Consider the following 27244-nt stretch of genomic DNA (forward strand, 5'->3'; position numbering starts at 1 on the left):
CCACATTTAACACTGTGGGGTTTTTTAGAGCATTGGTTTGATGTGCTGCAGCGTCATACTCCGTGGAGAGGAATTGTAGCAGCTGAGTTACATGTTAGGACCACTTCTGAGATCATCTCCATCTACGCAGCAGACCTTGGTTTTTTGGGCTGCCTGCCTTTTAGCTTCTGCAAAATTCTACATCACAGGCATGACTACTTGTGAGAAACTGCTACACTGAGTCTCCACCGAGAGCAGCACAGGGTGTGAGAACCATCCTGCGTGGCAGCAGTACAGGAGAACCGTTAATGCACCGTGTGCCAGCTGTACTCTGCTGTTTCTTAGGCTTTGTTCTCTAAGTACCGTAAGCGAGTTGTTTGTAATCTTTCTTGCTGCCCTCTGTGGAAGCAGGACTTAGCTTGTAATGAATACAATGGATTTGTTCTTAATTAAAGCAGCTGGATGTGACTTAAGCACCTTGAAGACTTGAAGGGCAGATTCTGTTGTTCAGGCTCCCTTGGAGAGGTGGCCTGGCATGCGGAGCAAGCTGCGGGTGCGGAGGTGGTAGCAGAGCCTGTGAAGCAGCACGGCCTGATGTTTGTGTGGCAGGTACAGCTGGGTAGAGGTTTTTGTGGTTATACGAAACATTTTCTGGAAAATCAAAATGGGTCACAACGGAACTACTCGCAAATTCAGGTCACGCTGCTGTGTTTTGGCTCAAGTATGTGTATTTCTCTACATGACAAACAAAAAGGAGAATTTTATTCTGTTTACCCCGGTAGGTGAGGGACCTGTTACCTCCAAGGCGTGAGGCTGGGGTTTGAATCCATCCTCACTGCAGGAGTTTTGAACACAGGAGCTCTTAGAGCAGGCTCTCATGCCATGCCTACCTCTGCCTGAAGATGTTCTGTCGTTTTTTTTAAAATATATGTTCTAATAGTACGGCTCAAATGGGTCTGGTCGTGTCGGAGGACATGATGCCAAGATGCTTCTTTTTAGCCTGTTGTTGACTTCCAGCTGTGCAAAGGGAGCTTATGTTCTTATAAGAAGCAGTCTTAGTAAGGTATGGGATGTGCTAGTCAAAATATTTTCTTGCTAAAATTAGCTGGTTTTCAATTATAAGACCACACACGTATATTTTTTAGAGCAGATTCTCCATAAGGTAACGCATCTTTAATGAATTGGAAATTAACAAGGCTGTCGTAGCAACTACGAGGAAGTAGTGGCTTCTGTGGGTTAGTGGCTGAAATGAAAAGTGAAATCACTTCATCTCTTGTCTAGGTATTGGATCCCCTCCTGTTTCTAATACTTTTTATTTCTTTGGGTTGTTTTAGAAAAAGATACACCGCCCCCCCCAAAAAACCCCAACTAAAACCACCTCAAAAATTGAAATTACTAAGTTTATGCAGATGGTTGAATTTCCCCCATAGATATTTGCCCTTGATTTCAGTCAGTTTGAAACAAGTTTTGATACTAATCTTTTTCCTTCTCCTTATGTTTCTGCTCTGCATTTTTCTGAGGATTTGCTAAAAATATTTTTCCAATTCAAGTGCTTGGTACCTGCGGGTAAGGCTACTGTATTTTTTTCCTTTAATTGTTATTGCTGTGGCTGGGAGTAGAAATATCAGTGAAAAAGCCAGTCATGCTGCCTTTTCCAGGCTCCTTGTCTAACTGTGCAAAAATAATGAAGACCACACAAAAAGTCTGCTTCTGGAGGAATAGATCCGAATATTAACATTTAGTATCTACCGTACGATCTATAATATAGAATGCCTGTAGTGTAAGGGACCAAGGCTGTCTTTTGTTCCAAATTTATGAACTATTAATCTTCAGGCTCTAAATGAAGGACAAATTTAGCATCCCAATGCTTAGTATCTAACATACAATCAGTAACACAGAATGCCTGTAGTCTAAGGGACTGAAGTTGACTGATTTATTCCAAATTTATGGTGTTATAATTTCCAGACTCTAAATAAAGGGCAAATTTAGCATCCAGATTCTTTTTTTTTTTTCTACCTCCCTTTTGCAGATTTTAGGTGACAGTGGCAGATTTTATGAAGTGCAGCTTTCTTCCAGACTACAGTAAAAGTACCTGATTTTGTAGTGATTTATACAGTGGTTTTATTTTCTTTTACAGATGTTTGGATGCGTCTCCCCTTGTTTTTTTTTTCCCTTCTCTTTTAGCATGAGGCCAATTCGTACGCTAATGATACATTTTCTGGTACAGTTGCTTAAAATAAAATAGAATGTTGTTAAAAAATAAGGATATAAATAAGATGGTGTGGCGGTGCACAGAGGTGTTGGTACAATTTGATTCTTATCCAGTCGTAAGGTATCAAACACCGTGACACAAATATTAATTTATCAGAAGACCTCCTGTGACAGACAAGCCCTTGAATTAGAAAACAATCTCAAAAAAGATTCCTGCTTCTGTAGAATAATTTTTTCCGGGTCTGTAAGGAGACGGTCTTTGCTGAAGGTAAGGTGGAAGTACGCACGTTGTTTTATGACCACTAATATTCAGAAGTCACGATCTCTTGAAAAATGTGTACCCTGCATGGGGGGGAAATGTCTTTCTGAATTCACACCCCTAAATCTACTGAGCGTGTTCCTGGTTTATAACATCGTACAAAATCATTTGCTAAACTGGATGAATCATTGCTCGGTGTTGTGCTGTCTGTCTGAAGGCAAACGGAGAGCTAAATCAGTGGAACGGGCGAGCAGAGGATGCATTTGCCTTCTGGTAGCTCTCCCTCCCCAAGACACAGATTTCCTCTCCTGGGCTGGGATGGGCACCGATTCAGATAAAGGGGGGATATTTCATTTAGATGAAATCAAAACCTGTGTGTGGAAGCAGATACTCGGGGGTTCCATGAAAAGTCCGTGGCAGGACTGGAACGAGAGGCCGTGTCTCCTAGACCTTTATTCGTGGCTGCTTTCTAAACCTTGATGTGTGGTGTTCTTACGAGGTGCTTGTACCCCCCTATGTTGAGATAACATCTGCTGCTGGAGCCTGACCCAGCGTTATTTTATGGATACTAAATAATATGGAATTGATAAATCTCATATATTGTTTCCCAAACTAATGTTGACCTTACGATGCTAGGAAAGATTCTTGAGATAACTTTTTGCATCAGCCTTCCGAGTTATTTATTGAGTTATCTGTCCCACCCTTTTGACTCTCCAGGTTTTAGGTTGGTAATTCCTTTTTGTAAAACTTGAGAGTAAATCACCCAGTTGAACTCAAAGAAGCTTAGGCTTGGCCACCAGCCAAAAAGCTCTCAAAGTGAAGCATCCCAGAAGGATAATATTTTTCAACCTTTCAAATTTCAAATGGTTCGCTGCGGTTCTAATTACAGTCTCCCATCAGAATAACCTTCCACAGGGAGAAGTGGGAACCCCCCCCCCCCCCCAAAAAAAAAAAAAAAAAAGCATAATTTCTCTCTACAAAGATAAGACAAGTGTTTGCAACCCATAAAGCTACCAATTATGTAAGATTTGCTTGTTGGGTATTTTAACTGTTATCATAGAATAAAATTCAGGTTTCCAGGCACTATGGCAGTCATCTAGTGTGACTGAACAAATGGGATGCCTTAAAAAACACTCAGTAAGTCACCGAGCCTCCAAGAGCCCCAACTGTAAGCATTTAATTGCTATTGACAGTTCTGGCCAATTAAGTCTCTGCAATAATGATCGCATCAGCAAAAATTACTGGATCTTTTATGTTCAGATAACCACAGTTCCTAATTGGAATATGGTTTCAATGAAATCTTTTCTCTCCATTACCAAAGCTAACATCAGGGGGATCTGAGAGATCAGCGTTTCGATGAGTGGGTTGTGAATTTTGCTAGGGGTGAGAAAGGCAAGCAGGATTATTGCAAGGCAGGAAAAATGGTAGTATCGTTTAAAGTGAAGAAAATATTGCTGCTCCTCTCCTGTTGCCTCTCAAGATCGGTTGTTCTGTGGTTGTATTTGCACCATATACCGTGGGCTTAAGGAGACGGAGCCGAGACGGAGCTCGTGTGCCCCTTCTTCCAGAGGGTGATGTTACCCTGGGGGTGGTGTGTGGGCTCTGCTCAGAAAGGCACCCCCTCTTTGTAACTGCGCTCACTCATACTTCACCAGTGCTATACCACGTAGACAAACCTTCTATTAATATCTTAAGCATGCACATGCTTCAGTGCATTTACCTATAGATTCAGGTTATGTAAACACACCACAGAGTATTATTTTTTATACTTTAACTCACATAAGGAAATAATATCAGCATGGTACTCAAACTAAGGCATGTTTTACATGAAAGTACTAACAAAAACTCTTACTTGACCAACCTTAGGTTCTACCCTTACTGACTTGCAGTACCGATCAGGTGTTTTGCAAGCATTAGCTAGAGAAATTGTTGGACGTATTGGCACAACCCACCAGTCTGTCTGCTCTTCCTCCCAGTTCCTGCGATTTGCAAAGTCCAGTGAGCATCCCTGTATTTCACCTGCCCCTGAAGCGTGGAACGTGAGCGACTGATCTTCTGAATCCTCTAGCGCAAGTGACAGGGCAACCCAGTGGCAGGAAACGAGCTGGAATATTCTAGTTGATCTGCAGGTTGTCAGGGCACTGGAGTCTTTGTTGGGAAAGCGGACTGCCCCGTCCCACGGGCTAGATGCGATCTCCGCGGGTCTGAGCACGAGCGTGATGGCTTGTTCCCTCTGCTGGGTGGACTGACAACGTACTTCTGCATTAGGGGATTACATGCTGTTTGTCGTCACTGGCAATATTGTGGGTTTTCACTTTCCTGCATCCCTGTTAGGCTTTTGTTGTTTGAATTTCAATTTTAAGCATTTTTCTTTAGGATTCGTATCTTACTCTTTTTAAAGCGATATAGGCTAATTTAATCAAGCGGTCTCTAGAATAATAAGAAAATTATGCTAATTTTTGGAGATTAAATTCTCTCGCTCTTTTTTTTGCTCCTGAAATAATGTGCTCTTGCTTTATGGGAAACTTGCTCCCTTTTTAAATGGAGAGTTTGAATTGTTTCTTTAATACATTACAGGCGCATCAGGCAGGGATCACGTGGAATGAATCCTGCGAGCAAAGGTAACCGAGGCTGCACCAGCGGTAGCTCTGCAGCCTGCGTGGGAATGTGTTTTTATAGGAGGAGTTAAGGGAAGCCTAACAACTGGATTCAGAAGAAGGAAATACTGTTACGGCTATTTAAGAATGCTTAATATTAATTTAAAGGTCCCAAAGTTGTTATTGGGGATGCTACAGACGTTTTTATTTATAGGCTCTGGGCTGCAGCACTAGACTGAAGCTTGCAGGTCCCATGTTTGTCATCACTTTCTGAATAGTCTTCGTCCCTCACTTCACTGCTTGTATCACCAGATATGAAATGGGGATAATGATACTGGTCCAAGTTTAAGTGCTTGGAAAACAGTTGTTAAAAAGAAATACTGCAAAACCTGTTGGTGTGGTGCTGTTGTGGTTTGCCGAGGCTCCAGAGTTCCTCAGACTTTCACGTGTGTGTTTTTTATTTTCACCCCTGTGTGGGATGTGATTGCATAAGGAGGTTTTCATAGCAAGATTTCAAACCCTAGCAAGTGCTGGTTGCAAAACACTGCTTCATAGCATTAGCTGCAGCGTACACTGATTTTGCGTGGTAAAAATAAAGTAAGGGCAAGGCGCTGGGGAATAGTACCTACTAACAGTACCTTGAAATATCTTGCTGCTCTTTAGCCCCACAGGCACTATGGTTTTAGCTTTCTTTTGCTCTACGCCATTAAGACTGCATCCCTAATTGCGTAGCATAGAAGCCACAATCTCCTGTCAAACAAGGTAATGTCTGTGGTTCTCCTCCGGTCTCGTATTGTTTATTCTGTAACTGCAAAGAGAGAGCTTGTCACTGCGGTGCTTGTAGGGCTGTAGTAACACTTGTACCTTTTAATAAACAAACGTTCACAGGAGTGCTCGGGAAGGCATCAAGTTAGATTCCCGTGATAAACAATATGAAGAAGCCGTTAATAACATTTGACTTACAGCAGAATTCATTGTAAAACCAAATGATTTTCTTTGCCCGGGGTGGAACACTCAGAGAAAATTACGAGAACAAGGACATGAGTTTTTATAGTTTCCGGTGCACTTTCTTGCTGTGAAATGCTTTTTAGGTCTGCGGTAAGAATGAAACTGAAGATGAGACTGGCCTGCAAGCCCCAGAGTTTGGAGTATGAGCACGTGCTTGGAGACAGAATTCAGACCTGATGTGTGAGCTTCCAGTGGGTGGAGGCTGAACTGGGCAGCGGGAGGTACAGGTCCTAGGCACATCGCAGGGCTTGAGCTGGTGGGTTATTTGTGCAAAGACAGTTCTCTCCCAATATCCTCTTTTTTTTTTTTCTTTTTTTCTCTCTTTTACCCCATTTTGTTTGTCTGCAGACCATGAAATTGCACAGGGATATGAATTCTTTCATTGACCCAGTGTCTATCCTTATTCTGCCTGTGATCTGTAAGCAATAATATGATGGAAACAACAGACATTAGTTCAAGTCCTAATTTCATTTCTGATGGAAACTTAAATCTGTTCAGTTTTTTTTTGCTTCCAGGAGGAGACTGAGAAGATGACAGTACTTCCCCTTTAGTGATCACTGTCATGTTGTGCTCTTTTCACAATGTGGCACTGCCTTCATTTCTTGTCTTGCTCTGCTGCTGACCCTGGGTCAGCTCATGGTGTCCTCTCTCTCGCGGCTACCCCCCCGTCTTTCCAGGAATAGAGCAGTTTCCCTTCTTGTGTGCGAAGGGAGGAAGGTTAATGGTCAGCCAGCGTTATTGCTTCTGTTTTCCCTGACCTCCTTTCCCTGCTGCCCAAATGAAACGGGGATCATCTTTACCTTTACACAATCCCCGCTCGTGCTCAGCAGTGCAGGGGCCAGGCAGTGGGACCTGAGTTCCTACCCGTGGGTCGCGAGGTTGAATTGGTCTCGCAGGGTAGCGATCAGAACTTGTTCCAATCGAATGGCTCTTTCAGTGCCCCGTGAGAGAAGAGTGTGTTGGTTCAGCCGGCTCCAAGCCTTGCTCTCTTTTAGGAAGTATACGGCATCTCAGTCTCAGGTGTCTCGTCTGCTTCAGTTAAATAAACTGGAGCTCAGATAGCTTTAAGGTTCATCAGTTTTTGTACATTCCGTGAGAATTTAACTTGCTAATGAAAGAAACAAAAATACAGAATTCAGATCTTTGATTCTTGAAAATCCAGTGCAGTATTACAATGCACATTAGGGATGTAATTCTGTATTTATGGTAATAGCTATACATACTCTTGAGTTTTTCACGGAATTTTTTTAAATGGGTGTATGCTTACGCATGCTTCAAACCAGGTTTGTGTTGCTAGAGGGGTATAAAGGAACATTGGCACAAATAATAATCTTGCCCATTTTTCTTTTTTAAAGTTTTCACCTTTTGCAAATTTGTCCACATATGTGAAGTAATTAATAGATTAGAAGATGTCTATTACAGACAATTCGCTTTTTAAAATAAATGTCTCTGTTTTAGACCTTCAATAGTTGAGTTGACCTACTCCAGTCAAATCATCTTTGTGCATTAGGAAATACGTTAAGAAAATTTGACACTCCAGATCGCTACAGATTTGTGTTGCTACACGGATACATTTAAAAACCCAACTGAAATAGTGAAGTCCCCTACACGAGAGATTCACCAGCTCAGCCCATGCGCCTGTGACTACTTTAACTGGCACAGAGTAAAAAATAGCGAGAAAAAATGACACCATTTGTGGCATTCTAATCAGATTTTAGATTAACAGTAGAGCAGTTGCAAAGTTAAAAGTATTTTGACGTTTCGGATTCATTGCAATGCAAACGGATCACTGTAAAGCTTTTTGCCACGAGTAAGGAGACATCAGCACACACGAGGTGTTCAAACAACGTGAAATCTCAACCCTTTGAGAAGGGTGGCTCACGCTGCTGCTTGTATCGTCCTGCACTTGCCCAGCGATGTACAAGGGCGCTGCGTAACTGGAAATCACGTCCAGGGTATTAGGAATTTTGGGCGTACCAAAGTGACTCCTATAGTAGTAAATTTTCATTTGGGTCAAGCAAAACACGTGTGTTATAAGGCTGTCAAGACATTTTGGGCCACGGACCTTTGTGTTTTGTTTCTGAGAGTAGCGTTAACTACTTTTTAAATGAAAACCAGTGATTTCATGTCACAAAAAGTGAAATTATCGACGAGATTTTGTCGATGACTGTGACTACTCGGCTCTCCCTTGAAAGCCAGCTTTGTAAACATTTGCCAGCACAAATCCAAGTTCAGGTTCCTATATGGCTCTTAGAAGACTGACTTAGAGGACCCAATATATCAGTCTTAAGCTAAGGGGTTTTTTAATACAGTATGTAATCTCTTACTTTTATATTTATCTTACTGTTTACAGTAGAAGGCCCATCTATTTTTCCATCCAGTTGCTCATGAATAAATAATATGACATGCTGTCTCCTCAACAGCTGCTTTTCTTTCCTTCATTCTGCCAGTGATGCAGAAAGTCACCGCGCATTTGCATATGAAATACCAACTCCAAATCACATTTGTGTATCCTGGACCAATGCACAGGAGAATAATGATCCACCAAGCAGTGCTCTTCGAGCTCTGTGGGCCAGGTAGCTTATTTGAATGAGGCTCAGGTGGTGACCTATGGAAATTGTTGTTCTCTTATTCAGACTCGGTGTACATTTAAGCATCCAGCATGCCCCTGCCCTTTGGAACTATCCATTTGAGCATCAGCAGCATTTTAGAGCTTGTCTGTCATAATGGAAACAGTTGGGGTCTGAAGTGCTGGAAGAACATCACACTTAAAACTGAGCACGTCTTGTGAATTGGAGGCATTGTACAGAATAAAGAGGGCCGAGCAATAAATTCGTATATCGTAATTGTCTGTCTGTGTTATAGAAAGAATGCTTTTCAAATGTGTCTTTTCCAAATTCCTCTTGTTGTTGTTTCTTCAGGGCATAAATATCTTGGATGAAAGAAAGAGGGGAAAAAATAACAACAGCAAAACTATCTCTTTGTAATGGTAGGAAAATACATAAAAACGGGAGGCTGAGAAATGTAAAAAAAAAAATAATTGCAAAACCAAACCTGATGAACTGCAACAGCAACCCTAGAATAAAATAATAATAATTTATAAAAATCTTCAGCCTACCAGGACACAGACGTGTGCTTGTCCTTCTGAACTCCAAATGTGTGTGTGTCCAGTGCTTGTGCCCTCTACCACGGTGTCTGGAGAACCGTCCTGCGTATGCCACGGCTGTGCGTGACTCCGGCGCGCGTTGCTCCTCTTCTCTCTGTTGGGAATACCCAGGTCTGAGCCAGGAAGGGTCTGAATTTCTCTCCTGGATCGGGGCACCAGGAAAAGGGCTTCCACAACTTGTGGGATCTGGTGTAAATCACATCTGCCTTGCAGTGCAGAAGCTAAATAATTTCCCTGGCAGTGCAGTTATAACACACAGAGTTGTGCAAGGCTGTACATTTTTTTAGAAAATAAAAATTCGGGCTTTAAATATCAGAGGTGTACATAATCTATATCAATCCATTAGGAAAATATAGGAAGCATTGGGAGAAATTTAAGAAACATAAGCAGGAAAAAAAAGTATTCTTGTTGGGCAACTGTGATGTAAACAAGGTAGAACTATAGATAGCAAGAACTTGTAAGAGAGAGGGATTTAGCAACTGAATTATTAAAGTGCATCCCATGCTTAGGTACTGCAGAAATCCTTACTTTTTGCCATTTTAATCTTACAGTTTATTTTAGATGTGAACCGTAGGGTGGTTTGTTGTTGTTGTCCTGACTGGATGTAATCCAGAGCTCAAAGTCTTCTGAGTAGGGCAGGGTGTTAAATGGCTTGATCGAATCGATGCCTTCTTTTGATTGCTGTAATTTGTAAATCAATTAACTAAATCAAAAGACAAAAAGCTGAATTGGCAACAAGGGCAAGTTCAGCTTTTTGTTGGTGGGGTGGGGTTGGTGGTTTTTTTCCTCCTTCTAGGTAAGACGCATAGGTTTGCTAATGTGTAGGGAGCCAGTGGCAAATCCTGAAACCTCAGCTCTGTCGGTGGAAAGCACAACTACGTGTGGACAAGCCGGCAGTGAATGGAAAATTAGCCAGCATTAACTTTGTTTTGGGAGAGTCCTAAGCAAACAAAATAGCTTGTTTGAAAAATACAAATTAAATCCTTAATCAGGTATCCCCAAGCAAAAGGTGGCATTTCCGATGGAAGAACACACCAAAATTTTCTGAAGGTCTGCAAAAGCAGGAAATCGGAACTGTGCTGCTTATTCTGTGAGGAACCTTTGTACAATTCCACCTTGAAATCAATTTCAGCTTTTTCCAAAGTGCTGGTTTCTTTGGTTGTCCTTAGCGTGCTGCACTCTTAAAATCCTGGCCATGGATCTCAGTAGCAGCTGCAAAGTGCGAACCATTTCGGAACATCTAGCCCCCACTCACTGGAAAAATATGACCATCAACCCAACAGATACAGAAAAAAAACCCTCACCAACTGTTTAAAAGAAATAAACAAGTAGGAGTTCTAATGCTGTAGTGCTATTGAAGTGACAACTTGTGGACAGGTTTCCATGAAAATGAGGAATTTGCTTAATAATCAGTTAAGTTCTGTTAACTGCAGACTGTAGAAGGTTTCCACGTTGAACGTGGTCAGTTGTGACGCAGCGGGTGATGTAGTTTGGGGAGAATATTTCTTCCCAATAACAAGGTTATGAATTGGAAAAGTGAAGTCTGCGCTTCCATTTAATTCCCCCTCCCCGTTTAGGACCCCTTAAAAATACAAAGTTTTTTGCTTTAGTAATCTCTTCTATTGTATTTTACAGTTAAAATGTTGCTTCTGTGCTTGCTTCTGTTTTCCTTCCTCTCCATCCCTCTTTCCCCACCCCCCTCTTTCATCTTTTCGTATAGTGTTTCTTTTGCTTGTGTGGAAGTAGGGTTCAGTGAGACCCCAGTGTTTTCTGGAACTAATTTCAGCAATTTTATAAGCAAATTCATGTTGAGCAAAGCATTTTACACGATCAGTTTCAACCCAGACGATAGCACACCTTTGGTTTACTAGTTCATCTGTTGCTAATTAAAGGGAGGACCAGGTCAAATATTTGTTTTGCTTTCAAACTATGATTTACACCTGTTAGTAAGAGCAGCTAAAGTTTTAATACAATAAAATAGACTCCATTTTATTTATGCAGAGAGTTGATGCTTATATATTAGTGTAAGTCCATCCAGATGAATGAAGCCCAAATGGTAAGGGGGTATCCAATTACTTTTGTCTCAGCCAACAAACATGCTGCTCTAATTAAAAGTCTGCATGGAATATTTATAACCAAGGAGAAGAAGAAAAACTCCCAACAGTAAGTCTGCCAAAAATAATGAGTGCAGAGTGGAAATCCTCCGAGTAAGGGAATCATAAACTTTTCTGTAATCTTTGTCTTTGTTTTCCCAGCTCTGAGGGCCTGAATGACAGTTCAGAAAAAAATACACGTATAGTGTTATTAAAAAATAAATTGAGTTCACTGGAGAAGTTACAAGATGAAATTGTGTTGCTTGCCTTATGTAGGAGGTCAGAAGATGGTTATGATGTTACCTACTGCTCTTAAGAAGTGCAGGAGTGCTTAACAGCTGTAGGGGTGAGTCCATTCAGAGGAGCTGGTGGTGCTGAGGGCAGGCTACGGGAGAGCAGCCGGTCCCCGTCCTAGAGTAAGGTTTCCTTTTCCTCACTAGTCTCACAACGCCACTTTGACTCCTTTTCATTGTGGATTTTGAAGGACTCAGCATCATTGCTCCCACGCTGCGGATCTGTGGGGACATGGGACAGAAATGGCTGTACAGACGGGTCATCTGCAGCAAGTGCTAGAGCCAGAAAGAAGAACCAGCCCCTGGATCACTGCTCCCTTCTCTTCCTGCCCTGCACCTGGGTTGGTTCTGAGGGTTTAAGCACCCTGCTGGCCTTCACAAATACCCTTCGCAGTGGCCCTTTTTTGTGAGGGTTGGAGTTGAGCAGGCTAAGTAGCACTGAAGTGAGCAGTTACTCAGCCCTCTGCTGCACACAGCAGCATATTGGATTAATAACACTCCTCAAAGCGGTGTCTGTAAAAGGTGTGGGTGATGAGCAGCTTTTAAGAAGGGTCCCCGTTGTCTCTCTAGATGGGAAAATGAAGCACCGTTCCAAGAAATGGAAAACGGAGATTTTATACAGTGACATATATTTTAATGTGGGTTTTTTTTTTCCACCAGTGATGTTCCTGATTATTTATTATACAAATCTAATTCTTGCAGCCATTGTGCTGCAAATTTTTTTTCTTCCTCTTTCACTACCTTCTTCCTGTAGTACTGACCATAACACTGTACGTCATCTTACAGAGAGGAAAAAAAAAAAAAAAAAAAGCCCAGGTGGGTGATCGTGGCTTACGAGTCATCTCTCTGTTGAATGGAAAAGCGCAGTTGGGAGCAGATAGGAATATTATACTTTATTTATGTCATCTTCATCTGAACGCAGTTCACCTCAGAATTCCTATGAGCTGTCTTCACTTCACCTTTCCGTAATTTCATTGCATGAAACAGTGGCTCCGAACACCGCTATTTATAGCACGGGGCAGGCGGGAGGGGGGGGAAAAGAAGAGAAGGGGTCTCGCCCTTTCCTACTTTTGCTCTCGGTTAGCATATTGCTGGAGCCGGGGCGCTGGGAGCAGGCGAACAGCTGGTGGGATGAAGCGTGTGTGTTCTCCAGCGACGCAAGCCTTCCGCAGACCTGCTTCTCGAATCCAAGAGGGAACAACGGGGGGGGGGGGGGGGGGGCTGGGGTGCTTACGTGCCGCTGGGGCTTGCTTCTATATCCTTGCTATGGAAATGTCTCATCTATCCAGAAAAGTCTTACACAGTCTCTGTTATCTATGTAATGCTATTGGAAAGGCTTTTATTTTACTCATCTATGTGAGGCTATTTAAAGCGTCATTTCTATGGAATGAATTTTATACAGAACATTGTGGATTATTATCTTTGCAAAAAGTTCCTGCCAGTCTGATAGAGCTTTTATTTCTTTTTAGTTTGGGCAATCTTTTGTTTTAGAGAGGCATGCTCATTGTTGGAGGCAAATTCAAATCTCCAAACCTCAGAGAATTTTTTATTCATTTATTTTTTAGCATTAAACATATCGCGTATCATGTATACATTTAAATATGTGTATTTAAGCCAGGGTTTATAGCAGCATCTGCTACAATAGACTGCACTACTGCATTGCACAGCTTTCCAGCAGTAAGTATATCCTCTGGTATTTTTAGCACCTCAGCTAATACATCCACTCTGCTGACCGCCTGTATAATTATAGCAATCATCATCTTGTTCCAAAAAAAAAAAAAAAAAAAAAAAAAAAGAGGCAGGAGGTGGGGGTGATAACAAGACTTCCCTTACTTGCAGGGACTTTTGAACAGCTTCCCTGTGCTCCAGGGCTGCGTCTGCCCGTGGTGTCGGAGGGAGCGGAGTGCCCGTGGCAAGTGGTCCAGCAGTGATGGAGTGAGTCAGGGCTCTGGGTGCGTGCAGCTCTTGTGCAGGGACTCTCCTGTCAAGATTGTTTGCAACAGGTTTGCTACTCTGCCTGATATGGAAGAAGGCAAGTTGTAAGTTTAATTCCTCAAAAGCCGGAAGAATAATGAAGTTAGTAGGAATATAGGTGAGGAGGGTTTTTTCTTCAGGTTTCCAGAATTTTGTTCTGATCTTACGTATGTTTTTTAGTGTCTTGCTCTGGGAAAAAAAAACAAACCCAGACATCCCATACCCTAGAACTGTATATTACGTTAAATATCTGACTTCTTTTTCCTTAATGATTCCTAACAATTGGAATTACTGTTTTGGTTTTGTGGGGGACATAATGGTATACTATGATTTTCAATGCGGATAGGCCAGCGGTATGTCTTTTAGAGTAACACTGATGTTGCTGTTGGTGCTCCATTTCTGGTTCTTTGAGCCACTCCTCTCTGAGTTTTCTTTCTCTCCTGTTGGAGACCTATTGCAACAAAATGCAGAAATATTTTTCTTTTTAATATAGACTTCAAAAAAAACCCAAAAAGGGCATGAGGGAAACAGTCTTGTTCTTCAGTGCAAAAATTACCGTTTTATTACTGAGGAGGGTAGCTTGGCAGAAGCAGAATAAATTTCACTGTAGAAAAAACTAAAGGAAAAGCTGTAAAATATTTTTTTCATGGTGATTTTAAGGAGCTATGTTTTCTGAACTGGATACAAGAAGTCATTAAGCAGGAGTTTGGATTTGCCTCATGAAATGCACATAATAGAATCTGTACGTGTGACAGAACTTTCTCCATCGCTAATGAAAGTTCATTATGGATCTTTGCATATTCTCCTCAACAAGGCCAGCTCATTCTGCCCCAGTAGATCAATTAACTTTTCTTTGCCATCTGTTCGGCCAGCCATTAGTTCTGTCAACATTGCATCTTCTGGTGGCTTTCAACAGCACAAGGGCTTTAGGAAGCTGGAGAGGAGGCCGGTGTCAGTGGTGTGCTGGGCTGGGCTTGCTGTGTGCGGTGGTAGCAGGCTGAAAGACCTTGAAATGAGCCTTAAAAAGGGGGCTTACTGACGGTGGGCAGCGGTTCTATCTGTACGTTCAGTTTATTGCATGTTGGATCTGGTGCTCATCAGGGTTTCCAGAATCATGTAAGGAAATCTGTCGCTTCACTTGACAGAAGCCCGATTCTAGTTTTGTAAAGGAAAAAAGTAGGGGTGGGGGCGGGGGCGGGGGCCGGGGAAAGTGATGTAATCTCTCCCTGACCTTCAGTGAGCTTCAGATCAGCCCGTAGGAGATGGAGTACGGACCTGCCGAGTTACGGAAGGATGTTGAACCATGTGCTGTGCTCAGAAGCTCACACTCAGAATGTCACGTCTTTGTTAGGAAGGCACAGAAAGTTGAAGACTCTTAGGAACAAGGACACCCGATAGCTGCTGAGTCTTTTGGGAAGCCTGGCTGCCGGAGCTCTGCCCCAACATACACCGTGTGCTCGCGTAGCTGTGAAGGTATCTCTCATCTCCTGGTGCTCCCGTCAAACGGAGCATAGAAATATAGCTACAAAGGGTATACTACAGGTCATATGTGCCAGTGTTAAAAGACGTTTGCAAATCCTTGGGTAGAGCAAGGGGGTTTCAACAAACGGGATGGTTTTGGGTGCCTCTGTGGAACGTCGCTTTTTCAGGCCTGTGCAAGGTTCAGCATTTCTTCTCCTTTCTGAAAAACACCAGTGTTGCTTTTACTGCTGCAGTAGGTTCTTAGCAGCGATGCTGTATTCAAAAATTGTCTTGTTCAGTGCTTGGAACTCACGGGCATCCATGCAGTAACAAAGTGGTATGAGCACAGAGAGGAAAACACAAAGGAAGTTTAGGAATCTGTTAACTGTTCGAGGGGATTTTGCCATCTAGAAAAGCAGAGGAAAGCATTTTGGGTTTTGTGGGGTTTTTTTGGTTTTGTTTGGGTTTTTTTTGTTGTTTTTCAATCATGAAAAAACTTTCAGGCATCTTTTAAAATGTGGAATCATACTTGCCACGTTATTTGCTCTGCCAAGTAATGGAGCTTCATCTCGAAGCACCCCGCAGGTATTTCACTTTCGGTTGTTACATACGAACTACGGGTACCGAAGCTGTGGCCTGTAGGGATTCTTCCTTACTTGTTGTGTAAGTGAGAAGGCAGGTGCAGGGGGGTGCACAGGGAAGGTACTACCTTGTGTTAAAGTATCCAGATGCCACCCTGGAAGAGGAGACGATGCCCGTGGCGCTGATGTAGGCGCCCCTCAGTACTTGGGTTAACTGAAAGTGCCACTGACAACCTCTGAAAAGAAAGATAATGCTGGCCAAGCTGTTCGTGTAACAGTGAGGCAATTTGTGGAATGGATCCAACTGAAAAATCGCCTATTTATTAACTTTCTTGAGGTGCTTTTAAGCTGGATTCATTACCCAAAGCAATTCACTGTGCAAACAAATGAACACTTACGCTGTCGCGTGGGCAAGGGTGTTGAGAGAGCATGACTGAGTGGTCAGGACAGAGTGGAGATATTTTTGAAATTACTCTTGTCTAATCAGATTGTAATGACATGTAGTGACCTTTTTCTTGCCACACAAGCCATGAATTCATGTAACATTTTTTTAATGAGGAAACTGTACGTAATATTAATAGGGAGAAGAAAAAAAAAGAAAACCACTGTTTCTCATTTTCTTCATCTGTGGTGAGAATGACAGCAACCCATATTAGGAACTAAATGGTCTGGATAAATATAATTAGGAGAAAACAAACATTTTGTTGTGAGAACACAAAACTGAAATGCAGCTTTTAAGAAAGGAGGCAAAAGTATTCATGCTTGCCAGTGAAACATCCAAAATTGTTCCCTTCAGAAGTGTTTGTTTTCTTAGGGTGACTCAGAATTCCAGGAAGAAATCTGGTGTAATTCACTCAGCAACTCTTTTATTGTTAAATTCTTTCCTTTTGAAAAATACCAGTTTAATCTGAGTCTTTTAGATGTAAGCAAGCATCCAAGCGTGCTGGTAGTGACTGGCGGTTACGGTGCCTCTTTCAAGGATTTGTGTCTTTTGACCTCAAAAAATTTGCCACCAGTGCAAAATGAGATTTCTTTAGATAACTGAAGGGAATTTTCTTTAGATATGTAAAGTTTCTTTTGTTATTTTGGTTGAAGATTCATTATTTTGTGGATGGAAATTCCTGAGCTGCACATAGTCGTTGATGGAATCAGGTGCTCTGTACCGGTCTGGTAGCATAGTGAGACGCCTGCTAAGGTAAAACCGTTCCATGTATTCCAAAATATTCCGTATTTTCATAAGTGAATGTATGGTACACGTGCCTGGCTTTTGACAGTTTGGAGCTGGAAGTTCTGTGTCTCACAGAAACGCTTGTGGATACAGTACAGCTCCCTTTCGTGAGGTTTTTTCGGGTCTAAAAGCTGGATGCAGGACAAATCGATCTCAAATGGGCTCCGCAGAGTGAACGTGCCAGAAAGTCCCATTGCTCTTCTGGTGTCAGGAGTTTGTTTGTAGGGGGGCAACCAGAAACAGGGTAGATCCTCCATTACCTCTACATGTTACCTCAACATGTCACACATTTTAAAAAACCTGGAGGTTTGTGGAGTATTTAATGCATCATGCGTAATATTCACAGCTTTATGCTTTTCAGTTTCTACTATGTTGACTAGTCATAGGAGAAGAATACTACTAGCAAGCTGTTAAGTTACGCAGTCACCTAAATCCTGTTAAATCTGTACCCAACAGATTTCAGATCCTGTCCAGCTCTCCTCAGTCTGTATGAGGATTAATGCCCACTTACGCCTGGCCGTAGGTCACAGCTCAGATGTGTGGACCTCTTGGTATTTGTGCATGGGCTGGAAGAAAAGTGTTTATCTGCTGCGAGAGCCGGGTGCTGAGTTTACTATTTATTGCCCAAGGCCTCTTTATGCTTCTATCATAATGCCATTAATAAAGAATTAATAATAACAGAAAATCAAAAGAGCCTAAAGGAAATGTCTTCCTTGAATAACAACTTGAACAAATAAAACAGCAAAATTACATCTTTTTTTTTGGGGTGTGTGTGCATTCACGTTGCCTAATTTGTTATTGTTCCTTAGTATTGCAGTATTACAGACCTCTGGGTCTCAGAGTTTTTCCTTCATCTCTGCAGAAATGAATCAATATTAACAACGTTATGGTTTAAAATAGTAATAATCTTTACTGAGTTCCTGTTTCCTTTGAGATAGATTACTTTTCTACACAAACAGTTACTCTGGGCCCTTTCTCACTTGCCATTCCGCTCTCCGCACGTGGGTACTTCAGTAAATCCTTCATTATATTAGATTTCACTTTATTTGTCAATTTTGTAGGCAGCTGTTTGTGTCTCTGCAGTTAATATCTTGTTGATGCTTCCCTCGGAATGTCTCTCTTTCTAAGACATAGAAATTAGCTTTCAAAAAAAGAAAAAAAACCCAACCTCCAAACAAACAAAAACCTCCAGCTGAAGATTCAGGCTATCATCAGAAATGAAAGTGCTTTAAAGATTTGTTAAGCTGTGTAACAGATTCTCAAGGGAAGAGATGGGAGCCTTTTTTTGTGGAAATCTTTAACTGTAGCTCAGAACAACTACTGTGTTACGTACTGCACGGACCAGTCCTTCACGGGCACGGGGACTGCTTTGGGTTTTACATATAGAGTAACTGGAGCAGGCAGTGAGAAGATGAGAAATGGCACCAAATAACAAGTTAACAAGCATTTATTTTGAGTGTAAATCAAATATTTGATACATTTAGCAATAGCTGAATTGCTAATAAATACATTTATTAGCAATAGCTGAATTGCTAATAAAAATAGAATTGTGTGACCTAGTTAAAAGCTTGTTACCTCTGTCTTCCAGGGTGCAGCAGCTGAAGATAGTCACGTAATTTAAAAGGCTAGACTGTAATACAACGTGTTTGAGGGCAAGGACATAAGATATACCTGTAGTTTGGGTTTCTCCATCAAGAAAATTTCACAGAAGCTGCTTGTGCATAAACACTGGGCTATTTTTAATTCCTGGAGCGCTTGATTCTTCTCTCAGAAATAGTTTTTGCGTTTGCTGCTTCCTATCCGAAACGCGAGTGCATCCTTTCACCTGAAGTGCAAGATCCTAAATTGTAGAAATGGTTGGAAACTACTTAAGGGTCAGCGAAGCCACAGTGTTGGGAGCTTTGCGATCGCAGAGCGCTTCCCTGTGAGCAGTGGGGCTGGCAGGTGAGCACGGAGAGCTGCTGCGGTTGCAGCGCGGGGTCGGCTCAGCTTTGATGAAGGCGCTGGAGAAAGGAGTGGAAGGAGCACTTGGATTGCGGAGCAGCTGCGCAAACAGCGTCGTCTTGTCCTGGCTGAGAAAGCTGCTGTAGCTCGCTGTAGGGTAAAGGATCTACACGTAAACAACGTCTGTGTTCACCTGCTCTCTGCTTTTCTCCAAAGTTTTGGGTTAAATCTGATAATTCATGTATTTTTCAGTGAGAAAACATGCCAGGCCTTTCAAAAGTGCAGTGCAAGGAAAATCTGTTGGGGAAACAAAAGGCACGTGCTGCTGCTTGAAAAGAAATCAATGTTAAGATGGGGGCAAATGGTATTATTTATTTTGGTTCATACAAAATAAGGAGCTCAGCTCTCAGCATCTGACTGTTGATTTGTGTGAGCGGATGGAGCCGCTGGAGCCCTCCAGGGTGCTGTGCCCCAGCAGATAAATGGCTGGAGCGGGCTGGGAGAGTGGGCTCAGCTCCTGATTCTCTCTCTCATTTCAGCGATGGTAAGCAAGTCACTTCAGTGGCGTGCTCTTGCCCCCCTTCCCTGGCGTCACGACACGAGGGGAATGATGTGCAGACCTCTCCCTCATTATTTACAAAATAATTTGAGGTGTGTGGATGAAAAGAATTAGATACAGGCTTTTGGTGTTATGATAAATATTTCAGAGGGGGTGTAAATGCCAATCTGATGAGGTGTTTAGGGAATTTAAATTCTATTGTTGACATTAATCCTTGAAGGAGGATTAAACTGCAGTGAACAGAAGATACCATGCTTCTGAATGACAGTGCTCGCATTTCTTTTATGTTCATTAACTTGACCATTTTAATTAACGCATCTTAAATTTCCTGAACGTCTGCCTGTAGATGAGTGTGAGATCTCTGTGGAGGGGTGTCTGGGGCACTTCTTCCACCTGGGCCTTTGTTTTCCAGAATTTTCTTAAATGAATGCAAAGACAATGCACAACAGAAAAACAGGCTCTTCTAAAACCAAAATTAACATCAAAAAGATACTTCTGGTTCTAGTTCCCTCAGTTTGATCAGGGGAATGAATAGATTATTAAGACTCAATATCCTTATATCATCTCCTGCCATCAGTACAGAGAGGAAATAAGTATCCAAATCACTAAATTGCTTCAAAGCTGCTTGGCAACTGCAAATTACAAAATTGATCATCCAACTCATTATTTCTTTCAAAGAAGAGAAGAAGGAAGAAAACCAGTTCAGGATTATCACAAAGAGTAAATCCTGTTCCAGGCTTTATTATAACAGCATCAGGGCTTTCTCAGAAGAGTGCCAAAATGCAAAACATGGAGTAGTTACATTAATAATAATGTACACATATAATAAATTATTATTATTATTATTAACAAAATAGTTACATTAATAATAATGACACCCAGCTCTGCTTCCCTTCGGCTTTGTCCTTTTCGCTTCCTTTAATCCCCCAAGTAAGCTTAAATATGAATATAACTTAAATTTGGTTGGTTTTATCTACTAGTACTTCTATATGCAAACAAATTATAATGACTGTGTACTTGTTTTGTCCGTGTCCTCCTTTTTTATAACTGTTTTCTGTAACTTGGAACTGTAATAGAGGAAAACAAGTCACTTGTAGGGAGGGTTTGTGGGTCATGCATAAAGAACACTATCTCTGAAGGATTGCAGGGAGAGAACCTTCTGTGGATAAGTATAAGTAGCTTAAATAAAACTATATATATATATTTATTTATTTGTTCCATATTAGTGTATCTCATTTTAACCATCTGTTTTTCCATCTGATTATTTAGTGGCTTGTTGTAGGTTAAAAAGAGCGTGGTGAGATTACAATTTTTTCACGGAGCCGTCACAACAGGCTTTTCTGCATCTGTGTAGTATGGAATAACATACAGCCAGGATTTTCTCGGGGCTGTATGCCTGCTCTACAGACCTCTAGCCTCTACTGCTATTGTCTAAATCCGGGCTCTGTGCACGCATTTGTGCATTGTGGGTTTAAGCACTGGAGGGCTGAGGCTGCTGCTGTGCTTCGTCTGTGGGCGATGTTGCCTGCGCACCCCTGAAGTCAGGAATTCCCTGATTTCAGCTAGCAGCCACGCGTCTTCCTCTCTCTCCTCCTCTGCAATTATTTTTCCAGTGTCGTTTTCCCCCTTTGCTGTTTTCCTCTAGTGTTTGCTCTTGATTATCCAAAGTTAATTGTAGTCTCCCCGCTCTCACTTTGTGACTTGTGTACACTCGGTGCCAGATTAAGTTCTTCCAGTAAGGATGGAATTTGCAACTGCAGCACTTAAAACAGTATGTCCTTAATCTCTGTTTCAGGGGGTGGTTTAAAAAGAGGTAAACACTGAAGTCATTTCTCTTTCATAATCAGTTGTTTCTACAGAAGTGAGGCAGCTTTCTGGAAATGCTATTATATTCCCTAACTTCTTGAAGAAGGATCCCAAGCAAATTTTGTCCTGGTTTCAGTAGGTTACAAATCTTAAAAAAAAAAAAAAAGGAAAAGGAAAAAAGCAGGGGGGGGGAGCAGTTTTGAGTCAACTTCATGCTACTGTCTGCAGTTTCATAGGACTGTTTTAAGATACGTTTTTATTTGGCTGATGGACAAGTTGGGTGTCATGGCTTGTCTTGAGTAGTAGTACCTGTAAAAAATTTTTGTTTGGAATGGCTTTCTGTTGGTAAATGCTGTCTTGGCACCATCTCCATATCTTTCTTTGCCCCCCTTTTTTTTTTTTTTTCCCTGCCAAAAACGTGTTTTCTTTTCAAGTGAAGATTACACACACACACCCACCCCATCCCTACCCTTATGCTGGAGGAAAAAGCAAAGGGAGTTTTTAACAAACTTATCTAAATCTGGAGTGTTTCTGTTGGGAGACTCTGGCGACTGCTTGTGCAGGTTTCACTGGCATCCCCGGGGCAGGTAGTGCTCCCTGGATGCCGTACTCCAATGGTGCAACCTTCTCCCCGCCGTGGGAAAGATGAGCTCGAGTGCCTTGTGGGTTTACAGCTCAGCCTGGGACTGTGGGCTGTACAGAAGACAGTAAGAACAGAAATCCCATGACTATAGCTGCCAGCAGGCTTTGTGTCAGGAGTTCCAAAGACAGTAATATATTTGTCTTCCCCTTGAAAAGCAAAACAATTTTTCATTGTCTGACCAACTTCTATCACCGCTGGTGTTATTCCTGAATGTATTTGCTTGCCTGATCAGATTGGTTTTAATGAGTACCACAGCTGTCTCTGTTCAGCTGCTTATCCATCTTTATATCTGTGTCTCTTGGATTTGAAAATGGTTTTCATAGTAGTATTAATTCTAATTATTGAAATGGTTTTCATATTCGTATTAATGTCACTTCTTTTTCATTTGAGTTCCTTTTGTCTTCTGCCTTGACTGTTAAAATCAAGGCAATGGTCTGTTGTTAGACTCCTGTGGGTGCTCCAGTGAAGAGATGGGATGAAGGACCGTGCAGTTGTATGGATGACCCAGCCTGTGTGGAAGCAATTCGATTTTAAATCTAGTTGTCCCATAAAAGTCCCGTAAGTATAGGCTTGTGGCTCCCAGAAAAGAATTTGTGTCTTTTTTCCTTCTAAAGTTAATTGTCTCTGTTTACAAGGGGATGAAGAAACTTTTGACTTAAAGGCAACTCAAAAGTGCATTTGGAAGTTCCTTAGATGGGAACCTAAAAAAAGGCAAGAGCAGAGATAGCTTTTTAAAAGTTATTATCTTGCAGTGTGTTGACAAACTCTGATTAATGATTACCCTGCCTAAACTGCCAATATAACGCAGCGCTACAGATAATAGTTCTCAAGTCATTTATTATATTTGCAGTTACTATTAGCAACAACAGCTTTTCCTGTGCGCGTTTTATTATTTGTAAGAGTGTGGTAACACTGCCTTCTTCTAAAAGGTTATTGTTGTGGATGTCAGAATGCTCAATTCCCTCAGGGTGTTCTACGATCATCAGATAGTAGATTAGCTCCACGCAGGCTACTTTGCTTAAGAGTTTGCTTAAATTTCCTCATTTCGGGGTGTGAAATTTCTTCTGGCTGCTCCCAAGCGTTAGGGAAGGAGCATTTGTGGTTCAGAGGGGGAAGCTGCTCTCACCAGTAAGGGAAGCTGCTCTCACCAGTAAGGGACTAGGCTGAGGTTTAGGAGTGCTACATACGTGTCCTCTCTCTGCCATGGACTTTGTGAGGGTCCTTAGGTCCTCAGATCATTCCCATTTTTCAAATACTACACAAAAGGATGGAAAAAGGAAGGAAAAACTCCAATCGGCACTTTTTTCTACAGGTAGCAAAGTGGTAGCAAAGAGAGACTGGCTTTTTCAAGATAGCAAAAAAAGAGATGAACTGCTGCTTCTTCCATCTCCTTTCTGTAACCAGAGGATCAGCTGTCCTTTCTGAAATGTGGCAAATGTTTTATTCATTATGCAGGTGTCTCATATCTTAGTATGGTGCTAGCTTTCCATTTTTAAGAGCTCTTGAAATCACTTGTCGTAGGTATGAGATCGCTCAGGGTTTGTCCGTTCGGTATCACACACTGCTACGCAACAGAGGAGCGCTGCATCCCAGCTCCGTCTGCCATCTCGTCGTCTGCCGTGCTGCTGCTTGTCCCAGACACCTGCTTCTCTGGTGAAGCCAAAGTTAAATATTCTGGGGTTATAGCAACATCTCTTGGTGCAGCAGGTAGGCACCATCTACAGGCTATTAATGGTTTTTCAAAATAAACTATTTATCCAGGCAGTCAGCTCTTAGGGCTTGGGTTGGGTTGGTTCCCCCCACCCCTGTTTCTTTCCCACTTTTCTTCTTCTGTATTGAGAAACTTTTTGCTTCTTAGTCATGAAGGGGATAACGGAACAGCCAGTATTTTCTGCGATCAGTAAATAACGCAGAGCTCGAAGGGAGGAAATAGGGAAAGCTATTGAGAGAAGAAAATGGAAATGGAATTACATCGCTTTGCGAGATGCAGATATACCGAAAGCACTTTTAGACATAGGAGGGAATGTTTCCTGTCATTTGTATTTTGTTTTAGGATGGGTTGATGCTTTGTGCTTCATTTCAGTTTTAACTCTTTATTAAGATCTCTGTCTGTCATGGATTTTGCTGTTTGTTAAACATGTATCTGTACATGGCAAAGAGCTTTTTATTAGAGTTTTTAAAATGATCTGTCCTTTCACAGTGATGAGAAACACAATTAAAATGCACAGATTGTGCATCCTTGAAACTACTGACATACCCTGCCTGTGCGGTATACTTCAGGTGAGGAATAGAATGTAAAGATTTTTCACAGCTCTTTTTGCCGGTGCTTATCTAGACTCCTTCACTGGTAGTGAATGATGCTTCCTTATGGGCTTTGGTCATTGACAAACCACTTAAGGAAAATTGTATCATCTCCCATTTTGCAGAGATGTAAAAAATGAGGCACAAAGCAATGATGTGGCTTGCCTGGAAATGCGCTGGAAACGAACAGCAGGGGTGGTATCCCCAGTTGTCAAGTAAAGGCGCCTGTGCACTGTGCAGGTTAAATAATTGCTTGATATGTTGCATGGAAGCGTGAAACAAGCCACCTCGGAACCTGCGTGTTCTTGCTGAAGAACCAAAGTTCACCTCACGTCTTGGGAGAAGAAATTTAGCTTTCGGAAAAGTGTCAGCAGAAGAAAGCTTCTGTAACCTTGGCTGTTCTTACCCCTCTACTATTGCTTCCAAGAACACAACAATGAGCCAGAATTTGCCACTCATTGAGAGGGGTTTAGTCAGCCCCAGTTTATGTTTTCTCAGAAATAGCTCTGAGCAGAAACACTACCAGGGAAATGGAATTTGCTGTGGACTTTTGTTGTGACTTACAGGGACTCTGCCAGCTAAATGTTTGTGGTCTCACACAGGTCTGAAGATTGCTGCTATCATCTTGATGACAAAAATATGGGACTTTTTATTCGTGCCTTCTGGGAGCCACAAGGTTAAGAAAATGACTTAAAATTTATCTTCATTTTCCAGAGTGTCTTTTGAAGTAAGAAATATATACATCAGTGCTAGAAACACTGATCAGCGCCCTGCCCTCTCTCACCCCTCCAGATGTAACAACTTGAAAATTGACAGCCAAGCTAAAAGGGGAGGGAAGGAAAAACTAGTGGGGTGAGTGAAGGACAGACACTTTTAGCTCCTCAAAATTCAACCTGTGCTACAGGAATGGTTGGGGACTCAGCTAACCTGTATTTTATACCTAGTTCTGTTCTTTGTCTGCCAGATCCCTGCATGTTCCTAAACCTCTCAGGCCTTTTTGACCATCATTTCCATTATTCTACGTTTTGAAGAACGTAGAAATTGAGGACCCATCCATTTGTAGCTGTTCAGCTCTTAGTTATAAGGAGTCACATTTCTTTCTGGTGGATACGTGATTAATAATTCAGAAGTACTGAAGATGATTCGTGTTTGGTCCCCATGTGGGAAAACATGGATTATGTAGGAGAGCATCAGCCCTGGCAAATTATGTAACAGTCACAGCAAAAGTCAGCATCTCTGTCAGTAAAAAGTGTGATATGGATTCCCCATGCTAAATACCTCCTAAATCCTGTATTTTTTAGTGTGTGTGTCTCAGATTGGTTCTTGGCATTTTAAAGGTCATGTAATAACATTAAAGCATCTATAGAATAGGTGCAACCTCGCTAGATTTCATAACATTTTTTTCAGATGTGTTGGCTGGGTTTTTCATTTTTTAATCTTGCTCAAGAATAACTGTCACAATCAGTCAGAATAATTCTCTGTGTACTATTAATATTTGTCACTAGTTGGCAGTGACAATTCATTTTGAGCTTCCAGGGAATGGGAGAAAGGACACTGTTCTGACACATAACAAATAATCAGGGGTGGGGGGAGGAGGCGAGCCTGCCTTTCTTTTGCTTCTATGTTTAAAGCTAAATGAACTACCAAGGGCAATTAAGGGACTTAGAGGTCCATGAAGAAGGAATGCAATGCGTTGGTGGTGGAGGGATGAGACTGCTCGGTAGCAGGTGCGTGCTGAAGATATGCTCTTCCTCAGCACGCAATTAGAGAAAAGGTGATCTACTCCGCGTGGATCATAGCGTGGGTCATGTGTACTTAGAAAGCTTTTTTTTTTTTCCCTTTTGGAGCCTTTTACTGTACGCAGTTCTTCAACATAAAAGAACAGCTTAATTTACTTAACTTTTTCCATATCACAAAAGGAAGGAACAGCAACACGCACTTCTAGGTCCAGAGCTGAGAACACAACCAGTGGTCCCCGAGCTCTTCGAGGAGGAATTCTAATGCCTTCGGCAGCTGTTTCTGGCGCAGCGGCTGACAGCATTGACAAAGCATTTTGCTAAGCGAGAAGGAAGCGTCGGTTTGTGTTCTGCACACGTCTGCACCTCGTGACTGAGCAGCTCTGGGTTTCTTAACTGATGCTGCTAACAGCAACATGGACATGAGGGCGCTTAGTCTTTTTAGAGGACTTTCCAAAAAATGTGGTTTGTGTGCTTCATGAAGACTTAGGTGGTTCTGTAATTTGCTGTCACAGACTCTGATCTTTTGGGAATTTTTAAAACTTTTTACTTGATACAGCATTGAAAAATCTTAGAAGGATAGAAGTGCACCTCGGCAGTTGCCTGTCAAATTCTTTAGTATTTTGGATGCAAAAAAGGACCCCGAAGTGGCCCTTTTAATGACGTTAGTGGGAGGTGGGTTTGGCTTTTTTTGGTCTTTTGTTATGTTGAAGTTTATCTTGGACCTGAAGGCAGGCGTTGTGTAGTGAAAAAATAAAAACCACTTGGGAAGAGGGTAATTACAGTTATTAAGCAGTTGACTAGTCTCTGCGCTTCTACTGTGAAGCTTTTGTGTTTGCAGTGTCTACCTGTCTCGCTGGTAATTAGTTGTTTAAGGTCTGAACCCAGGTCTCCTATCTGAAATCAGTGGAAATACTCTTCTTGAATCTTACATTAATGTTTGATCCTGCGAGAGCCTTTGATTTATGGGGTTGCTACTGGTTGCAGTGAGCATTCTGCAACTGTAGAACTTCCAAGAGAAGGCTCAAACTGTGGCAGATAGCTTGCATGTTAATTCAGTGGGGTGGGGTGGGGTGGGTTGGTTGGAGTATTTTTTGTGTGGTTGGTTTGTTTGGTTTTTTGGTTGGTTGGTTGGTTGGGGTTTTTTAGTGACTAGTTGGAATATTGCTGTGCTTGTGTTAAAGTACCGGAGTTCAAAAACATAGAAGTCATCACTATCTCAAGAGCAACTGACCACTCGTGCATGACCAATTTTGCAATATATTTAAAAAATCCATTATTAAAAAAAAACCAACCCAACACATTGCAACAATATAAGAAGTGTTAGATTCCCATCTTGAGTGTTTACAGAACACTTTAGGTTCATGCACTGGATGTTTGGGCTTACTCATCTCTGTAAGAGTGG

Source organism: Falco peregrinus, chromosome 17, assembly GCF_023634155.1.
Source record: "Falco peregrinus isolate bFalPer1 chromosome 17, bFalPer1.pri, whole genome shotgun sequence".
NCBI lineage: Eukaryota > Metazoa > Chordata > Aves > Falconiformes > Falconidae > Falco > Falco peregrinus.